The following is a 20,334-nucleotide window of genomic DNA, read 5'->3' on the forward strand; positions in this document are numbered from 1 at the left end:
GACTTCCCTTTATCCAGATACACCACATCCACAGACCTTCCTTTATCCAGATACACCACATCCACAGGCTTACCTTTATCTAGGTGGCAGCTCACTTCATCGTAGAAGGTTAATAGATTAGACAATGAACAGTCCGGCATCTTTGGTTTTTAATTTTATTGTAGGAACTTGGATGGGAGAAGGGAATGAGTGGGATACTCCTCTGGCTCAACTAGGTACAAATTTAGGACGCTTGAGAAAAATGCCGCCTAGCGCTACCTTGGCGCCAAATGAAGGCCAACCAATGCTTACTGTGTGTAGATGGAGTTTCAGTTCACAGACCGCAAGTCAGATTTGAACCCTTCTCTTCTCCATCTACACACATGACCCTCATCCACTCAGGATTTCATGAATTTCCATCCCTCTATTCTGCACCTCTTCCCCTCTTTATTGGTGAACCCTTCTCTTCTCCATCCACACACATGACCCTCATCCACTCTATAGGATTTCATGGTTTCCCATGTCTCTATTCTGCATCTCTTCCCCTCTTTATTGGTGAACCCTTCTCTTCTCCATCCACACACATGACCCTCTTCCACTCTATAGGGTTTCATGAATTTCCATCCCTCTATTCCGCACCTCTTCCCCTCTTTATTGGTGAACCATTCTCCTCTCCATCTACACACATGACCCTCATCCACTCTATAGGATTTCATGAATTTCCATCCCTCTATTCCGCACCCCTTCCCCTCTTTATTGGTGAACCCTTCTCCTCTCCATCTACACACATGACCCTCATCCACTCTATAGGATTTCATGAATTTCCATCCCTCTATTCCGCACCCCTTCCCCTCTTTATTGGTGAACCCTTCTCTTCTCCATCTACACACATGACCCTCATCCACTCTATAGGGTTTCATGTATTTCTATCCCTCTATTCCGCACCTCTTCCCCTCTTTATTGGTGAACCCTTCTCTTCTCCATCTACACACATGACCCTCATCCACTCTATAGGATTTCATGGTTTCCATCCCTCTATTACGCACCTCTTCCTCTCTTTATTGGTGAACCCTTCTCTTCTCCATCTACACACATGACCTTCATCCACTCTATAGGATTTCATGAATTTCCATCCCTCTATTCCGCACCTCTTCCCCTCTTTATTGGTGAACCCTTCTCTTCTCCATCTACACACATGACCCTCATCCACTCTATAAGGTTTCTTGCTTTTCCATCCCTCTATTCCGCACCCCTTCCCCTCTTTATTGGTGAACCCTTCTCTTCTCCATCTACACACATGACCCTCATCCACTCTATAGGGTTTCATGAATTTCCATCCCTCTATTCCGCACCTCTTCCCCTCTTTATTGGTGAACCCTTCTCTTCTCCATCTACACACATGACCCTAATCCACTCTATAGGGTTTCATGAATTTCCATCCCTCTATTCCGCACCCCTTCCCCTCTTTATTGGTGAACCCTTCTCTTCTCCATCTACACACATGACCCTCATCCACTCTATAGGGTTTCATGAATTTCCATCCCTCTATTCCGCACCTCTTCCCCTCTTTATTGGTGAACCCTTCTCTTCTCCATCTACACACATGACCCTCATCCACTCTATAGGGTTTCATGAATTTCTATCCCTCTATTCCGCACCTCTTCCCCTCTTTATTGGTGAACCCTTCTCTTCTCCATCTACACACATGACCCTCATCCACTCTATAGGGTTTCATGAATTTCCATCCCTCTATTCCGCACCTCTTCCCCTCTTTATTGGTGAACCCTTCTCTTCTCCATCTACACACATGACCCTAATCCACTCTATAGGGTTTCATGAATTTCCATCCCTCTATTCCGCACCCCTTCCCCTCTTTATTGGTGAACCCTTCTCTTCTCCATCTACACACATGACCCTCATCCACTCTATAGGGTTTCATGAATTTCCATCCCTCTATTCCGCACCTCTTCCCCTCTTTATTGGTGAACCCTTCTCTTCTCCATCTACACACATGACCCTCATCCACTCTATAGGGTTTCTTGCTTTTCCATCCCTCTATTCCGCACCTCATGCCCTATTTTTGGAGTATTGTATAGAGTAGTGGGTCTTCTTAGTACTATATGAATCAAAACCATTTTTCTCTCGCAGTGGAGGAAAAAATGGCCAACATTTCAGCCGTATGCGTGCATGTGTAAGCGTATGCAGTTCATCTGTTCATACAAGAGCATGGTGCGTCAATGTCTACCTTCATTGTCAAAATTACAAAAGTTCCAAACAAAAAAAAAAATTTCATCGAAAAATGTAAATGATGACAATGCAGCATAATAAAATCATACTATTTGGGCAAATTTGAAGACTTTCTCCGATTTTCCCATGGTGGGTATTTATAGGCTTTAAGAGGATATGATCAACAGCAAGTGGCCAAAAATTTCCTTCTACAGCCAGCTTGTAACCATACCCGTAAAGCATAGTTGTGCGCAGCGTATTGTATGAGGGTGTGCACCCCAAATCTCAAACACAAATGCCTTTCTCTGTAGCCTCAGCTGCACGGGACAGGGAATGAAAGGGAAGTGCTCTCTGCTGAGCTGCTTCCTGTTCATTCACAATCTGAAGCATAGTAAACAGTTTATTAGGCTTCAGTTATGAATTAACACAGTGTGTTCCCTGTATTCAGTTTGAAATGGAATGGATCGGTAAATGACATATTTACTGGCCCCTTCCCCTGCTCTTCATCCTGAAAGATCCCCCGCAGCAGCTGGGAGGAGAGGAGGGAAGCCAGCGGCACTGAGGGGCAGGTGGGGGCAACACTGGGGGAAACTTGCGCAGTAGGGGGAATCTGCATTACAGGTAGTCATTAGGGTGTGCCCAGGCACACCTGGCACACCCCCTTCACACACCTTTGCAATAAAGCCTGTTATAGCAAGTCATTCCTTCCAATTACCACCATAAAACTCACCCTTCAAGGGTGGCTTTCCTGACTTTTCCACCCCAATTAGGTGCTTCCGCCAAACAGTGACCAAATTAACGATGGGAATTCACACCTAGGAGGCACACAATGGGAGAGACACAAACTTGTGTATTCTGTCCACTAGACAAGTCATCAAAAGACAATGTCCCAGCAGTCTGATAGAGTGAAAATAATTCATCTTCATAGATTTCTTCAGGATTATGGTTTGATAAATATTTCTTTCCCAAGTGAAGGAGCCACCCAAACCCAGTCTGCAGGAGGGCCACCATATTCCATCTGGCCAGTACCCTGTACAATATTAATATTACGCCTTTCCATCTGCTCTCTCCAAAGTCAGTGGGTAGGAGGCTTGCCCCAGTCCTCTCCAAAAGCCCCTGTCCTGGTTGGGTCCGTCACATTTCTCCCCCATCCAAAGTAGATAAACCAGGTCCCAGACCTCCACCTGGTCTGGACCTGCGTCAGTTGGGCAGAGTGATCCCAAATAGGTGGTCAACATGATTTCCTATCTTAACCCCAGGGAAGAGTTGTCGTCAGTAGGTGTGGGACAGAGGTCGTGTACCCTCTGTTCCACTGCCAGTGCTTCAGCTGGTTGGTCTTTACCGTACCAGGGGTCAGTCTGCTGCTGGGGAAATGGGCCGACTGCCCCGGCTCCCTGAAGCTGTGTAGACACTGTAGGTGCTAGACAGAGGCCTGCTTGGCTCCCACCCCTCCCTGTATCTCTGTCTACTGCTGGGGAAGAAGAACCGCATCTTCTCACACTGGGCCCCCAGAACTGCTGCCGGTGTGGGGCAGAGGTCTGTAGCACTCTGCCCTGTGCCCAGTGCTTCTGCTGGGTTCTCAGACAAGGGTGTGCCAGCTGAGCAGCACTCTGCCCTGTGCCCAACGCTTCTGCTGGGTTCTCAGACAAGGGTGTGCCAGCTGAGCAGCACTCTGCCCTGTGCCCAATGCTTCTGCTGGGTTCTCAGACAAGGGTGTGCACAGCTGAGCAGCACTCTGCCCTGTGCCCAACGCTTCTGCTGGGTTCTCAGACAAGGGTGTGCCAGCTGAGCAGCACTCTGCCCTGTGCCCAATGCTTCTGCTGGGTTCTCAGACAAGGGTGTGCCAGCTGAGCAGCACTCTGCCCTGTGCCCAGTGCTTCTGCTGGGTTCTCAGACAAGGGTGTGCACAGCTGAGCAGCACTCTGCCCTGTGCCCAGGGCTTCTGCTGGGTTCTCAGACAAGGGTGTGCATAGCTGAGCAGCACTCTGCCCTGTGCCAAATGCTTCTGCTGGGTTCTCAGACAAGGGTGTGCACAGCTGAGCAGCACTCTGCCCTGTGCCCAACGCTTCTGCTGGGTTCTCAGACAAGGGTGTGCATAGCTGAGCAGCACTCTGCCCTGTGCCCAATGCTTCTGCTGGGTTCTCAGACAAGGGTGTGCACAGCTGAGCAGCACTCTGCCCTGTGCCCAATGCTTCTGCTGGGTTCTCAGACAAGGGTGTGCCAGCTGAGCAGCACTCTGCCCTGTGCCCAATGCTTCTGCTGGGTTCTCAGACAAGGGTGTGCCAGCTGAGCAGCACTCTGCCCTGTGCCCAATGCTTCTGCTGGGTTCTCAGACAAGGGTGTGCCAGCTGAGCAGCACTCTGCCCTGTGCCCAATGCTTCTGCTGGGTTCTCAGACAAGGGTGTGCATAGCTGAGCAGCACTCTGCCCTGTGCCCGGTGCTTCTGCTGGGTTCTCAGACAAGGGTGTGCCAGCTGAGCAGCACTCTGCCCTGTGCCCAATGCTTCTGCTGGGTTCTCAGACAAGGGTGTGCCAGCTGAGCAGCACTCTGCCCTGTGCCCGGTGCTTCTGCTGGGTTCTCAGACAAGGGTGTGCACAGCTGAGCAGCACTCTGCCCTGTGCCCGGTGCTTCTGCTGGGTTCTCAGACAAGGGTGTGCACAGCTGAGCAGCACTCTGCCCTGTGCCCGGCGCTTCTGCTGGGTTCTCAGACAAGGGTGTGCCAGCTGAGCAGCACTCTGCCCTGTGCCCAACGCTTCTGCTGGGTTCTCAGACAAGGGTGTGCACAGCTGAGCAGCACTCTGCCCTGTGCCCAACGCTTCTGCTGGGTTCTCAGACAAGGGTGTGCATAGCTGAGCAGCACTCTGCCCTGTGCCCAACGCTTCTGCTGGGTTCTCAGACAAGGGTGTGCACAGCTGAGCAGCACTCTGCCCTTTGCCCAGTGCTTCTGCTGGGTTCTCAGACAAGGGTGTGCACAGCTGAGCAGCACTCTGCCCTGTGCCCAGTGCTTCTGCTGGGTTCTCAGACAAGGGTGTGCCAGCTGAGCAGCACTCTGCCCTGTGCCCAATGCTTCTGCTGGGTTCTCAGACAAGGGTGTGCATAGCTGAGCAGCACTCTGCCCTGTGCCCAGTGCTTCTGCTGGGTTCTCAGACAAGGGTGTGCCAGCTGAGCAGCACTCTGCCCTGTGCCCAATGCTTCTGCTGGGTTCTCAGACAAGGGTGTGCACAGCTGAGCAGCACTCTGCCCTGTGCCCGGTGCTTCTGCTGGGTTCTCAGACAAGGGTGTGCCAGCTGAGCAGCACTCTGCCCTGTGCCCAATGCTTCTGCTGGGTTCTCAGACAAGGGTGTGCCAGCTGAGCAGCACTCTGCCCTGTGCCCGGTGCTTCTGCTGGGTTCTCAGACAAGGGTGTGCACAGCTGAGCAGCACTCTGCCCTGTGCCCGGTGCTTCTGCTGGGTTCTCAGACAAGGGTGTGCACAGCTGAGCAGCACTCTGCCCTGTGCCCGGCGCTTCTGCTGGGTTCTCAGACAAGGGTGTGCCAGCTGAGCAGCACTCTGCCCTGTGCCCAACGCTTCTGCTGGGTTCTCAGACAAGGGTGTGCACAGCTGAGCAGCACTCTGCCCTGTGCCCAGTGCTTCTGCTGGGTTCTCAGACAAGGGTGTGCATAGCTGAGCAGCACTCTGCCCTGTGCCCAACGCTTCTGCTGGGTTCTCAGACAAGGGTGTGCCAGCTGAGCAGCACTCTGCCCTTTGCCCAGTGCTTCTGCTGGGTTCTCAGACAAGGGTGTGCACAGCTGAGCAGCACTCTGCCCTGTGCCCAGTGCTTCTGCTGGGTTCTCAGACAAGGGTGTGCCAGCTGAGCAGCACTCTGCCCTGTGCCCAATGCTTCTGCTGGGTTCTCAGACAAGGGTGTGCATAGCTGAGCAGCACTCTGCCCTGTGCCCAATGCTTCTGCTGGGTTCTCAGACAAGGGTGTGCCAGCTGAGCAGCACTCTGCCCTGTGCCCAGTGCTTCTGCTGGGTTCTCAGACAAGGGTGTGCCAGCTGAGCAGCACTCTGCCCTGTGCCCAGTGCTTCTGCTGGGTTCTCAGACAAGGGTGTGCATAGCTGAGCAGCACTCTGCCCTGTGCCCAATGCTTCTGCTGGGTTCTCAGACAAGGGTGTGCCAGCTGAGCAGCACTCTGCCCTGTGCCCAGTGCTTCTGCTGGGTTCTCAGACAAGGGTGTGCCAGCTGAGCAGCACTCTGCCCTGTGCCCAATGCTTCTGCTGGGTTCTCAGACAAGGGTGTGCATAGCTGAGCAGCACTCTGCCCTGTGCCCAATGTTTCTGCTGGGTTCTCAGACAAGGGTGTGCCAGCTGAGCAGCACTCTGCCCTGTGCCCGGTGCTTCTGCTGGGTTCGCAGACAAGGGTGTGCCAGCTGAGCAGCACTCTGCCCTGTGCCCAACGCTTCTGCTGGGTTCTCAGACAAGGGTGTGCACAGCTGAGCAGCACTCTGCCCTGTGCCCAGTGCTTCTGCTGGGTTCTCAGACAAGGGTGTGCCAGCTGAGCAGCACTCTGCCCTGTGCCCAATGCTTCCGCTGGGTTCTCAGACAAGGGTGTGCATAGCTGAGCGGCACTCTGCCCTGTGCCCAACGCTTCTGCTGGGTTCTCAGACAAGGGTGTGCATAGCTAAGCAGCACTCTGCCCTGTGCCCAGTGCCCAGTGCTTCTGCTGGGTTCTCAGACAAGGGTGTGCACAGCTGAGCAGCACTCTGCCCTGTGCCCAGTGCTTCTGCCGGGTTCTCAGACAAGGGTGTGCCAGCTGAGCAGCACTCTGCCCTGTGCCCAATGCTTCTGCTGGGTTCTCAGACAAGGGTGTGCACAGCTGAGCAGCACTCTGCCCTGTGCCCAGTGCTTCTACTGGGTTCTCAGACAAGGGTGTGCATAGCTGAGCAGCACTCTGCCCTGTGCCCAGTGCTTCTGCTGGGTTCTCAGACAAGGGTGTGCCAGCTGAGCAGCACTCTGCCCTGTGCCCAATGCTTCTGCTGGGTTCTCAGACAAGGGTGTGCACAGCTGAGCAGCACTCTGCCCTGTGCCCAACGTTTCCGCTGGGTTCTCAGACAAGGGTGTGCACAGCTGAGCAGCACTCTGCCCTGTGCCCAGTGCTTCTGCTGGGTTCTCAGACAAGGGTGTGCCAGCTGAGCAGCACTCTGCCCTGTGCCCAACGCTTCTGCCGGGTTCTCAGACAAGGGTGTGCATAGCTGAGCAGCACTCTGCCCTGTGCCCAGTGCTTCTGCTGGGTTCTCAGACAAGGGTGTGCCAGCTGAGCAGCACTCTGCCCTGTGCCCAATGCTTCTGCTGGGTTCTCAGACAAGGGTGTGCCCAGCTGAGCAGCACTCTGCCCTGTGCCCAACGCTTCTGCTGGGTTCTCAGACAAGGGTGTGCACAGCTGAGCAGCACTCTGCCCTGTGCCCAGTGCTTCTGCTGGGTTCTCAGACAAGGGTGTGCCAGCTGAGCAGCACTCTGCCCTGTGCCCAACGCTTCTGCTGGTTTCTCAGACAAGGGTGTGCCCAGCTGAGTAGCACTCTGCCCTGTGCCCAACGCTTCTGCTGGGTTCTCAGACAAGGGTGTGCCAGCTGAGTAGCACTCCGCCCTGTGCCCAACGCTTCTGCTGGGTTCTCAGACAAGGGTGTGCACAGCTGAGCAGCACTCTGCCCTGTGCCTAGTGCTTCTGCTGGGTTCTCAGACAAGGGTGTGCCAGCTGAGTAGCACTCCGCCCTGTGCCCAACGCTTCTGCTGGGTTCTCAGACAAGGGTGTGCACAGCTGAGCAGCACTCTGCCCTGTGCCCGGTGCTTCTGCTGGGTTCTCAGACAAGGGTGTGCCAGCTGAGCAGCACTCTGCCCTGTGCCTAGTGCTTCTGCTGGGTTCTCAGACAAGGGTGTGCATAGCTGAGCAGCACTCTGCCCTGTGCCCGGTGCTTCTGCTGGGTTCTCAGACAAGGGTGTGCCAGCTGAGCAGCACTCTGCCCTGTGCCTAGTGCTTCTGCTGGGTTCTCAGACAAGGGTGTGCACAGCTGAGCAGCACTCTGCCCTGTGCCCGGTGCTTCTGCTGGGTTCTCAGACAAGGGTGTGCCAGCTGAGCAGCACTCTGCCCTGTGCCTAGTGCTTCTGCTGGGTTCTCAGACAAGGGTGTGCCAGCTGAGCAGCACTCTGCCCTGTGCCCGGTGCTTCTGCTGGGTTCTCAGACAAGGGTGTGCACAGCTGAGCAGCACTCTGCCCTGTGCCCAATGCTTCTGCTGGGTTCTAAGACAAGGGTGTGCCAGCTGAGCAGCACTCTGCCCTGTGCCCAATGCTTCTGCTGGGTTCTGAGACAAGGGTGTGCATAGCTGAGCAGCACTCTGCCCTGTGCCCAGTGCTTCTGCTGGGTTCTCAGACAAGGGTGTGCCAGCTGAGCAGCACTCTGCCCTGTGCCCAACGTTTCCGCTGGGTTCTCAGACAAGGGTGTGCACAGCTGAGCAGCACTCTGCCCTGTGCCCAACGCTTCCGCTGGGTTCTCAGACAAGGGTGTGCATAGCTGAGCAGCACTCTGCCCTGTGCCCAATGCTTCTGCTGGGTTCTAAGACAAGGGTGTGCCAGCTGAGCAGCACTCTGCCCTGTGCCCAATGCTTCTGCTGGGTTCTCAGACAAGGGTGTGCACAGCTGAGCAGCACTCTGCCCTGTGCCCAACGCTTCTGCTGGGTTCTCAGACAAGGGTGTGCCAGCTGAGCAGCACTCTGCCCTGTGCCCAACGCTTCTGCTGGGTTCTCAGACAAGGGTGTGCACAGCTGAGCAGCACTCTGCCCTGTGCCCAACGCTTCTGCTGGGTTCTCAGACAAGGGTGTGCACAGCTGAGCAGCACTCTGCCCTGTGCCCAACGCTTCTGCTGGGTTCTCAGACAAGGGTGTGCACAGCTGAGCAGCACTCTGCCCTGTGCCCAACGCTTCTGCTGGGTTCTCAGACAAGGGTGTGCCAGCTGAGCAGCACTCTGCCATGTGCCCAATGCTTCTGCTAGAGAAGTTTGTTGTAACTCTACAGATGCTGCTGGCAGGAAATCCCTCAGTAAGCCCCCTCCCAGTACTGACCCCCCAGTAAGCCCCCTCCCAGTACTGACCCCTCAGTAAGCCCCCTCCCAGTACAGACCCCCCAGTAAGCCCCCTCCCAGTACAGACCCCCCAGTAAGCCCCCTCCCAATACAGACCCCCCAGTAAGCCCCCTCCCAGTACAGACCCCCCAGTAAGCCCCCCTTCCAGTACCGGTGGACGGCCATGTTAGGGGTGTAGTGTTCCATGTATAGGGTGTAATAGAATTGTATTATGATGGTGCTCAGTGGTGGGCCATGTTGGGGGGTGTAGTGTTTTATGTATAGAGTGTAATAGAATTGTATTATGATGGGGTCCAGTGGTCGGCCATGTTGGGGGTTGTAGTGTTCTATGTATAGAGTGTAATAGAATTGTATTATGATGGGGTACAGTGGTGGGTCATGTTGGGGGGTGTAGTGTTCTATGTATAGGGTGTAATAGAATTGTATTATGATGGTGTCCAGTGGACGGCCATGTTGGGGGGTGTAGTGTTCTATGTATAGAGTGTAATAGAATTGTATTATGATGGTGCTCAGTGGTGGGCCATGTTGGGGGTTGTAGTGTTCTATGTATAGAGTGTAATAGAATCGTATTATGATGGTGTCCCCCTTATGAATTTATACATGGAGATCATATCCCCCCCTTATGTATTTATACATGGAGATCATATCCCCCCTTATGTATTTATACATGGAGATCATATCCCCCCCTTATGTATTTATACATGGAGATCATATCCCCCCTTATGTATTTATACATGGAGATCATATCCCCCCTTATGTATTTATACATGGAGATCATATCCCACCCTTATGTATTTATACATGGAGATCATATCCCCCCTTATGTATTTATACATGGAGATCATATCCCCCCTTATGTATTTATACATGGAGATCATATCCCCCTTATGTAATTATACATGGAGATCATATCCCCCCCCCCTTATGTATTTATACATGGAGATCAGATCCCTCCTTATGTATTTATACATGGAGATCATATCCCCCCTTATGCATTTATACATGGAGATCATATCCCCCCCTTATGTATTTATACATGGAGATCATATCCCCCCTTATGTATTTATACATGGAGATCATATCCCCCCTTATGTATTTATACATGGAGTTCATATCCCCCCTTATGTATTTATACATGGAGATCATATCCCCCCCTTATGTATTTATACATGGAGATCATATCCCCCCTTATGTATTTATACATGGAGATCATATCCCCCCTTATGTATTTATACATGGAGATCATATCCCCCCTTATGTATTTATACATGGAGATCATATCCCCCCCTTATGTATTTATACATGGAGATCATATCCCCCCCTTATGTATTTATACATGGAGATCATATCCCCCCTTATATATTTATACATGGAGATCATATCCCCCCTTATGTATTTATACATGGAGATCATATCCCCCCTTATGTATTTATACATGGTGATCATATCCCCCCTTATGTATTTATACATGGGGATCATATCCCCCCTTATGTATTTATACATGGAGATCATATCCCCCCTTATGTATTTATACATGGTGATCATGTCCCCCCTTATGTATTTATACATGGTGATCATATCCCCCCTTATGTATTTATACATGGAGATCATATCCCCCCTTATGTATTTATACATGGTGATAATATCCCCCCTTATGTATTTATACATGGAGATCATATCCCCCCCTTATGTATTTATACATGGAGATCATATCCCCCCTTATGTATTTATACATGGAGATCATATCCCCCCTTATGTATTTATACATGGAGATCATATCCCCCCTTATGTAATTATACATGGAGATCATATCCCCCCCCCCCTTATGTATTTATACATGGAGATCAGATCCCCCCTTATGTATTTATACATGGAGATCATATCCCCCCTTATGTATTTATACATGGAGATCATATCCCCCCTTATGTAATTATACATGGAGATCATATCCCCCCCTTATGTATTTATACATGGAGATCATATCCCCCCTTATGCATTTATACATGGAGATCATATCCCCCCTTATGCATTTATACATGGAGATCATATCCCCCCCTTATGTATTTATACATGGAGATCATATCCCCCCTTATGTATTTATACATGGAGATCATATCCCCCCTTATGTATTTATACATGGAGTTCATATTCCCCCTTATGTATTTATACATGGAGATCATATCCCCCCTTATGTATTTATACATGGAGTTCATATCCCCCCTTATGTATTTATACATGGTGATCATATTCCCCCTTATGTATTTATACATGGTGATCATATCCCCCCCTTTGTATTTATACATGGAGATCAGATCCCCCTTATATATTTGTACATGGAGATCATATCCCCCCCCTATGTATTTATACATGGAGATCAGATCCCCCTTATGTATTTATACATGGATATCATATCCCCCTTATGTATTTATACATGGAGATCATATCCCCCCTTATGTATTTATACATGGAGATCATATCCCCCCTTATGTATTTATACATGGAGATCATATCCCCCTTATGTATTTATACATGGAGATTATATCCCCCTTATGTATTTATACATGGAGATCATATCCCCCCTTATGTATTTATACATGGAGATCATATACCCCCTTATGTATTTATACATGGTGATCATATCCCCCCCCTTATGTATTTATACATGGAGATCATATCCCCCCCTTATGTATTTATACATGGAGATAATATTCCCCCCCCTATGTATTTATACATGGAGATCATATCCCCCTTATGTATTTATACATGGAGATCATATCCCCCCCTTATGTATTTATAGATGTAGATCATATCCCCTCTTATGTATTTATACATGGTGATCATATCCCCCCCTTATGTATTTATAGATGTAGATCATATCCCCCTTATGTATTTATACATGGAGATCATATCCCCCCTTATGTATTTATACATGGAGATCATATCCCCCTTATGTATTTATACATGGAGATCATATCCCCCCTTATGTATTTATACATGGAGATCATATCCCCCCCTTATGTATTTATACATGGAGATCATATCCCCCTTATGTATTTATACATGGAGATCATATCCCCCCTTATGTATTTATACATGGAGATCATATCCCCCTTATGTATTTATACATGGAGATCATATTCCCCCCCTATGTATTTATACATGGAGATCATATCCCCCCTTATGTATTTATACATGGAGATCATATCCCCCCTTATGTATTTATACATGGAGATCATATCCCCCTTATGTATTTATACATGGAGATCATATCCCCCCTTATATATTTATACATGGAGATCATATCCCCCCTTATGTATTTATACATGGAGATCATATCCCCCCTTATGTATTTATACATGGAGATCATATCCCCCTTATGTATTTATACATGGAGATCATATCCCCCCTTATATATTTATACATGGAGATCATATCCCCCCCCTTATGTATTTATACATGGAGATCATATCCCCCTTATGTATTTATACATGGAGATCATGTCCCCCCTTATGTATTTATAGATGTAGATCATATCCCCCTTATGTATTTATACATGGAGATCATATCCCCCCTTATGTATTTATACATGGAGATCATATTCCCCCCCTATGTATTTATACATGGAGATCATATCCCCCCTTATGTATTTATACATGGAGATCATATCCCCCCTTATGTATTTATACATGGAGATCCCATTCCCCCACCTATGTATTTATACATGGAGATCATATCCCCCCTTATGTATTTATACATGGAGATCATATCCCCCCTTATGTATTTATACATGGAGATCCTATCCCCCCCTATGCATTTATACCTGGAGATCATATCCCCCCTTATGTATTTATAGATGGAGATCATATCCCCCTTATGTATTTATACATGGAGATCATATCCCCCCCTTATGTATTTATACATGGAGATCCTATCCCCCTTATGTATTTATACATGGAGATCATATCCCCCTTATGTATTTATACATGGAGATCCTATCCCCCCCCCCTTTGTATTTATACATGGAGATCATATCCCCCCCCCTTTGTATTTATACATGGAGATCATATCCCTCTCTAATCTCCTCTTCTCAAGAGAGCATCATTTGAGTTTATCTGGTATTGTGGACCTGTGATTATATCCTTAGTCTATTGGCCCTGTAAATGCTGTAAATATGTCCATAGTCTGGTGGCTCTGTGAATATGTCCATAGTCTGGTGGCTCTGTGAATATGTCCATAGTCTGGTGGCTCTGTGAATATGTCCATAGTCTGGTGGCTCTGTGAATATGTCCATAGTCTGGTGGCTCTGTGAATATGTCCATAGTCTGGTGGCTCTGTGAATATGTTCATAGTCTGGTGGCTCTGTGAATATGTCCTTAGTCTGGTGGTCCTGTGAATATGTCCATAGTCTGGTGGCTCTGTGAATATGTTCATAGTCTGGTGGCTCTGTGACTATGTCCTTAGTCTGGTGGCTCTGTGAATATGTCCATAGTCTGGTGGCTCTGTGAATATGTTCATAGTCTGGTGGTCCTGTGAATATGTCCATAGTCTGGTGGCTCTGTGAATATGTTCATAGTCTGGTGGCTCTGTGAATATGTCCATAGTCTGGTGGCTCTGTGAATATGTTCGTAGTCTGGTGGCTCTGTGAATATGTCCATAGTCTGGTGGCTCTGTGAATATGTCCATAGTCTGGTGGCTCTGTGAATATGTCCTTAGTCTGGTGGTCCTGTGAATATGTCCATAGTCTGGTGGCTCTGTGAATATGTCCATAGTCTGGTGGCTCTGTGAATATGTCCATAGTCTGGTGGCTCTGTGAATATGTCCTTAGTCTGGTGGTCCTGTGAATATGTCCATAGTCTGGTGGCTCTGTGAATATGTCCTTAGTCTGGTGGCTCTGTGAATATGTCCATAGTCTGGTGGCGCTGTGAATATGTCCATAGTCTGGTGGCGCTGTGAATATGTCCATAGTCTGGTGGCTCTGTGAATATGTCCATAGTCTGGTGGCTCTGTGAATATGTCCATAGTCTGGTGGCTCTGTGAATATGTCCATAGTCTGGTGGCTCTATGAATATGTCCATAGTCTGGTGGCTCTGTGAATATGTCCTTAGTCTGGTGGCTCTGTGAATATGTCCATAGTCTGGTGGCTCTGTGAATATGTCCATAGTCTGGTGGCTCTGTGAATATGTCCATAGTCTGGTGGCTCTGTGAATATGTCCATAGTCTGGTGGTCCTGTGAATATGTCCTTAGTCTGGTGGTCCTGTGAATATGTTCATAGTCTGGTGGTCCTGTGAATATGTCCATAGTCTGGTGGTCCTGTGAATATGTTCATAGTCTGGTGGCTCTGTGAATATGTCCATAGTCTGGTGGCTCTGTGAATATGTCCTTAGTCTGGTGGCTCTGTGAATATGTCCTTAGTCTGGTGGCTCTGTGAATATGTCCTTAGTCTGGTGGCTCTGTGAATATGTCCTTAGTCTGGTGGTCCTGTGAATATGTCCATAGTCTGGTGGCTCTGTGAATATGTCCATAGTCTGGTGGCTCTGTGAATATGTCCTTAGTCTGGTGGCTCTGTGAATATGTCCTTAGTCTGGTGGTCCTGTGAATATGTCCATAGTCTGGTGGCTCTGTGAATATGTCCTTAGTCTGGTGGTCCTGTGAATATGTCCATAGTCTGGTGGTCCTGTGAATATGTCCATAGTCTGGTGGCTCTGTGAATATGTCCTTAGTCTGGTGGTCCTGTGAATATGTTCATAGTCTGGTGGCTCTGTGAATATGTCCATAGTCTGGTGGTCCTGTGAATATGTCCTTAGTCTGGTGGTCCTGTGAATATGTTCATAGTCTGGTGGTCCTGTGAATATGTCCATAGTCTGGTGGTCCTGTGAATATGTTCATAGTCTGGTGGTCCTGTGAATATGTCCATAGTCTGGTGGTCCTGTGAATATGTCCATAGTCTGGTGGCTCTGTGAATATGTCCATAGTCTGGTGGCTCTGTGAATATGTCCTTAGTCTGGTGGTCCTGTGAATATGTTCATAGTCTGGTGGTCCTGTGAATATGTCCATAGTCTGGTGGCTCTGTGAATATGTCCATAGTCTGGTGGCTCTGTGAATATGTCCTTAGTCTGGTGGTCCTGTGAATATGTCCATAGTCTGGTGGCTCTGTGAATATGTCCTTAGTCTGGTGGCTCTGTGAATATGTCCATAGTCTGGTGGCTCTGTGAATATGTCCATAGTCTGGTGGTCCTGTGAATATGTCCATAGTCTGGTGGTCCTGTGAATATGTTCATAGTCTGGTGGTCCTGTGAATATGTCCATAGTCTGGTGGTCCTGTGAATATGTTCATAGTCTGGTGGTCCTGTGAATATGTCCATAGTCTGGTGGTCCTGTGAATATGTTCATAGTCTGGTGGTCCTGTGAATATGTCCATAGTCTGGTGGTCCTGTGAATATGTTCATAGTCTGGTGGTCCTGTGAATATGTCCATAGTCTGGTGGTCCTGTGAATATGTCCATAGTCTGGTGGTCCTGTGAATATGTCCATAGTCTGGTGGCTCTGTGAATATGTCCATAGTCTGGTGGCTCTGTGAATATGTCCATAGTCTGGTGGCTCTGTGAATATGTCCATAGTCTGGTGGCTCTGTGAATATGTCCATAGTCTGGTGGCTCTGTGAATATGTCCATAGTCTGGTGGCTCTGTGAATATGTCCATAGTCTGGTGGCTCTGTGAATATGTCCATAGTCTGGTGGCTCTGTGAATATGTCCATAGTCTGGTGGCTCTGTGAATATGTCCATAGTCTGGTGGTCCTGTGAATATGTCCATAGTCTGGTGGCTCTGTGAATATGTTCATAGTCTGGTGGCTCTGTGACTATGTCCTTAGTCTGGTGGCTCTGTGAATATGTCCATAGTCTGGTGGCTCTGTGAATATGTCCATAGTCTGGTGGCTCTGTGAATATGTCCATAGTCTGGTGGTCCTGTGAATATGTCCATAGTCTGGTGGTCCTGTGAATATGTTCATAGTCTGGTGGTCCTGTGAATATGTCCATAGTCTGGTGGTCCTGTGAATATGTTCATAGTCTGGTGGTCCTGTGAATATGTCCATAGTCTGGTGGTCCTGTGAATATGTTCATAGTCTGGTGGTCCTGTGAATATGTCCATAGTCTGGTGGTCCTGTGAATATGTTCATAGTCTGGTGGTCCTGTGAATATGTCCATAGTCTGGTGGTCCTGTGAATATGTCCATAGTCTGGTGGTCCTGTGAATATGTCCATAGTCTGGTGGCTCTGTGAATATGTCCATAGTCTGGTGGCTCTGTGAATATGTCCATAGTCTGGTGGCTCTGTGAATATGTCCATAGTCTGGTGGCTCTGTGAATATGTCCATAGTCTGGTGGCTCTGTGAATATGTCCATAAACTGGTGGCTCTGTGAATATGTTCGTAGTCTGGTGGCTCTGTGAATATGTCCTTAGTCTGGTGGCTCTGTGAATATGTCCATAGTCTGGTGGTCCTGTGAAAGTGTCCATATTGTCTGCTGACTTTGAAAAGGACCAAATTGTAATGTCTAGACAATTGGGTTAGAGCATCTCCAAAACTGAAGCTTTTGTGGGATGTTCCCGTGTGCAGTGGTCAGGACTGATTAAAAGCGGTCAAAGGATGAAGATAGCGATCAGTCGACTTTTCTCCATATAAAAGAGATTTGTCTATAATTCCTTCCATGGAGAGCATTGGGAACTGGAGTAGAAGCGCCTATCTGGATATATTTGACTCACCACCCACACTCCTCTCTCCTTCTAGACAATTTTTTAAGCAGAATCCTATTGAAAAGACATCCTGCAGGGATGCAGAACATGCTTGTATCTATGGAGATTACCATGGCAACTCAGAACATCATTCTCTGCTTCCTCTGTGATGTCACGTGAATCTCGGCTCCCTTCACATCACAGCAATATTCTTTAACACCATTTCACTTTATTGCTGCATTACTACGTCTGCCTGATGTGAAATCTGCAGTTTCAGCATTCGCAAATGATTTCTAATAAGATAAAATAAAAGCACATTTAACATCTTTACATGTCACCTTCTCTAGTGTTCTTCATATGTCACCTTCTCTAGTGTTCTTTACATGTCACCTTCTCTAGTGTTCTTCATATGTCACCTTCTCTAGTGTTCTTCATATGTCACCTTCTCTAGTGTTCTTCATATGTCACCTTCTCAGGTGTTCTTTACATGACAGTGAGCGGTATGTACAAGAGAAGAGTGTGGAGGGTATGACAGTGAGCGGTATGTACAGGAGAGGAGTGTGGAGGATATGACAGTGGGCGGTATGTACAGGAGAGGAGTGTGGAGGGTATGACAGTGGGCGGTATGTACAGGAGAGGAGTGTGGAGGGTATGACAGTGAGCGGTATGTACAGGAGAGGAGTGTGGAGGATATGACAGTGAGCAGTATGTACAGGAGAGGAGTGTGGAGGGTATGACAGTGGGCGGTATGTACAGGAGAGGAGTGTGGAGGATATGACAGTGAGCGGTATGTACAGGAGAGGAGTGTGGAGGGTATGACAGTGGGCGGTATGTACAGGAGAGGAGTGTGGAGGATATGACAGTGGGCAGTATGTACAGGAGAGGAGTGTGGAGGGTATGACAGTGGGCGGTATGTACAGGAGAGGAGTGTGGAGGATATGACAGTGAGTGGTATGTACAGGAGAGGAGTGTGGAGGATATGACAGTGAGCGGTATGTACAGGAGAGGAGTGTGGAGGGTATGACAGTGAGCGGTATGTACAGGAGAGAAGTGTGGAGGGTATGACAGTGGGCGGTATGTACAGGAGAGGAGTGTGGAGAATATGACAGTGGGCGGTATGTACAGGAGAGGAGTGTGGAGGGTATGACAGTGAGCGGTATGTACAGGAGAGGAGTGTGGAGGGTATGACAGTGAGCGGTATGTACAGGAGAGGAGTGTGGAGAATATGACAGTGGGCAGTATGTACAAGAGAAGAGTGTGGAGGGTATGACAGTGAGCGGTATGTACAGGAGAGGAGTGTGGAGGGGAGGGTATGACAGTGAGCGGTATGTACAGGAGAGGAGTGTGGAGGATATGACAGTGGGCGGTATGTACAGGAGAGGAGTGTGGAGGATATGACAGTGAGCGGTATGTACAGGAGAGGAGTGTGGAGGGTATGACAGTGAGCGGTATGTACAGGAGAGGAGTGTGGAGGGTATGACAGTGAGCGGTATGTACAGGAGAGAAGTGTGGAGGATATGACAGTGAGTGGTATGTACAGGAGAGGAGTGTGGAGGGTATGACAGTGAGCGGTATGTACAGGAGAGGAGTGTGGAGGGTATGACAGTGAGCGGTATGTACAGGAGAGGAGTGTGGAGGGTATGACAGTGAGCGGTATGTACAGGAGAGGAGTGTGGAGGATATGACAGTGAGCGGTATGTACAGGAGAGGAGTGTGGAGGATATGACAGTGAGCGGTATGTACAGGAGAGGAGTGTGGAGGGAATGACAGTGGGCGGTATGTACAGGAGAGGAGTGTGGAGGGTATGACAGTGAGCGGTATGTACAGGAGAGGAGTGTGGAGGGTATGACAGTGGGCAGTATGTACAGGAGAGGAGTGTGGAGGGAATGACAGTGGGCAGTATGTACAGGAGAGGAGTGTGGAGGATATGACAGTGAGCGGTATGTACAGGAGAGGAGTGTGGAGGGTATGACAGTAAGCGGTATGTACAGGAGAGGAGTGTGGAGGGTATGACAGTGAGTGGTATGTACAGGAGAGGAGTGTGGAGGGTATGACAGTGAGCGGTATGTACAGGAGAGGAGTGTGGAGGATATGACAGTGAGCGGTATGTACAGGAGAGGAGTGTGGAGGGTATGACAGTGAGCAGTATGTACAGGAGAGGAGTGTGGAGGGAATGACAGTGGGCAGTATGTACAGGAGAGGAGTGTGGAGGGTATGACAGTGAGCGGTATGTACAGGAGAGGAGTGTGGAGGGTATGACAGTGAGCGGTATGTACAGGAGAGGAGTGCGGAGGGTATGACAGTGGGCGGTATGTACAGGAGAGGAGTGCGGAGGGTATGACAGTGGGCGGTATGTACAGGAGAGGAGTGTGGAGGATATGACAGTGAGCGGTATGTACAGGAGAGGAGTGTGGAGGGAATGACAGTGGGCGGTATGTACAGGAGAGGAGTGTGGAGGATATGACAGTGGGCGGTATGTACAGGAGAGGAGTGTGGAGGATATGACAGTGAGCGGTATGTACAGGAGAGGAGTGTGGAGGATATGACAGTGAGCGGTATGTACAGGAGAGGAGTGTGGAGGGTATGACAGTGAGCAGTATGTACAGGAGAGGAGTGTGGAGGGTATTCATTACTGCCCCGTTGTTCTGTATTCTTTTCATTATAGAAAAGGTTTTATGATCTACTGCATCAAAGATTTTTATTGTTCACAGACGGTGTTCTTGTTTTTCAGGAGAGGTACGTCTGCGGATATCTGTATGGAGGAAGATCTGTTGGTCATTGTTGAGTTGCTCACAGTAAGTAAACTTTCAGATTTCTGGCTCCATTCACTTCCAAGCTAATTTCCGTACTGAGACAATATGTAACAGACTTTAGTGTTCAGCATCCCCTAGGATTCATTGGCTCAAGGGCCCAATGTTTTGGCCAATCCCTACTGCATACCTCGCCAGTAAGGTTTGTACATGTGAGGAGCTGGCTCGGCACCTGCAGAGAGATGTAAAATGGATTTGGATCATCAGTTCTTTTGTACAATTCAGTTCATTGTATTCAGTTCTAAACTTTGAAGAGTTGGGTTGGGCTTAGCCCAATGTCCTTGTTTTTTGTCAAACTGGTTCTCCTGGAACCATCCTGTAGAAGTTTCATAATTAGTCAGGTTGAAAACTCGTCCATCAAGTTCAATAAAAAAAAAAACCACACAAACAGAAAACCTCCATATACACCATATTTATATACTGTAGATGTACCCACAGTGGATTCAGAGAAAGACAAAAAAAACACAAAGCCTGATCCA

At 48.7% G+C, this 20,334-nt stretch overlaps 1 protein-coding gene across 2 annotated transcripts in view; it reads left to right on the top strand.

Annotated features, from left to right (window-relative positions):
* The window catches only part of LRRC4B (leucine rich repeat containing 4B), a 96,641-nt gene that overhangs the window by 59,561 nt on the left and 16,746 nt on the right, over nt 1-20,334 (top strand). For both annotated transcript variants that reach the window (XM_082275966.1, XM_082275965.1), the window contains exon 2: nt 19,777-19,840. The gene's annotated coding sequence lies outside the window, so the exon portion shown is untranslated. The remainder of the gene's footprint in view (nt 1-19,776; nt 19,841-20,334) is intronic.

Source organism: Pelophylax lessonae (genome assembly GCF_965119305.1).
Source record: "Pelophylax lessonae genome assembly, contig: HAP1_SCAFFOLD_86, whole genome shotgun sequence".
In the NCBI taxonomy this organism is placed as follows: domain Eukaryota; kingdom Metazoa; phylum Chordata; class Amphibia; order Anura; family Ranidae; genus Pelophylax; species Pelophylax lessonae.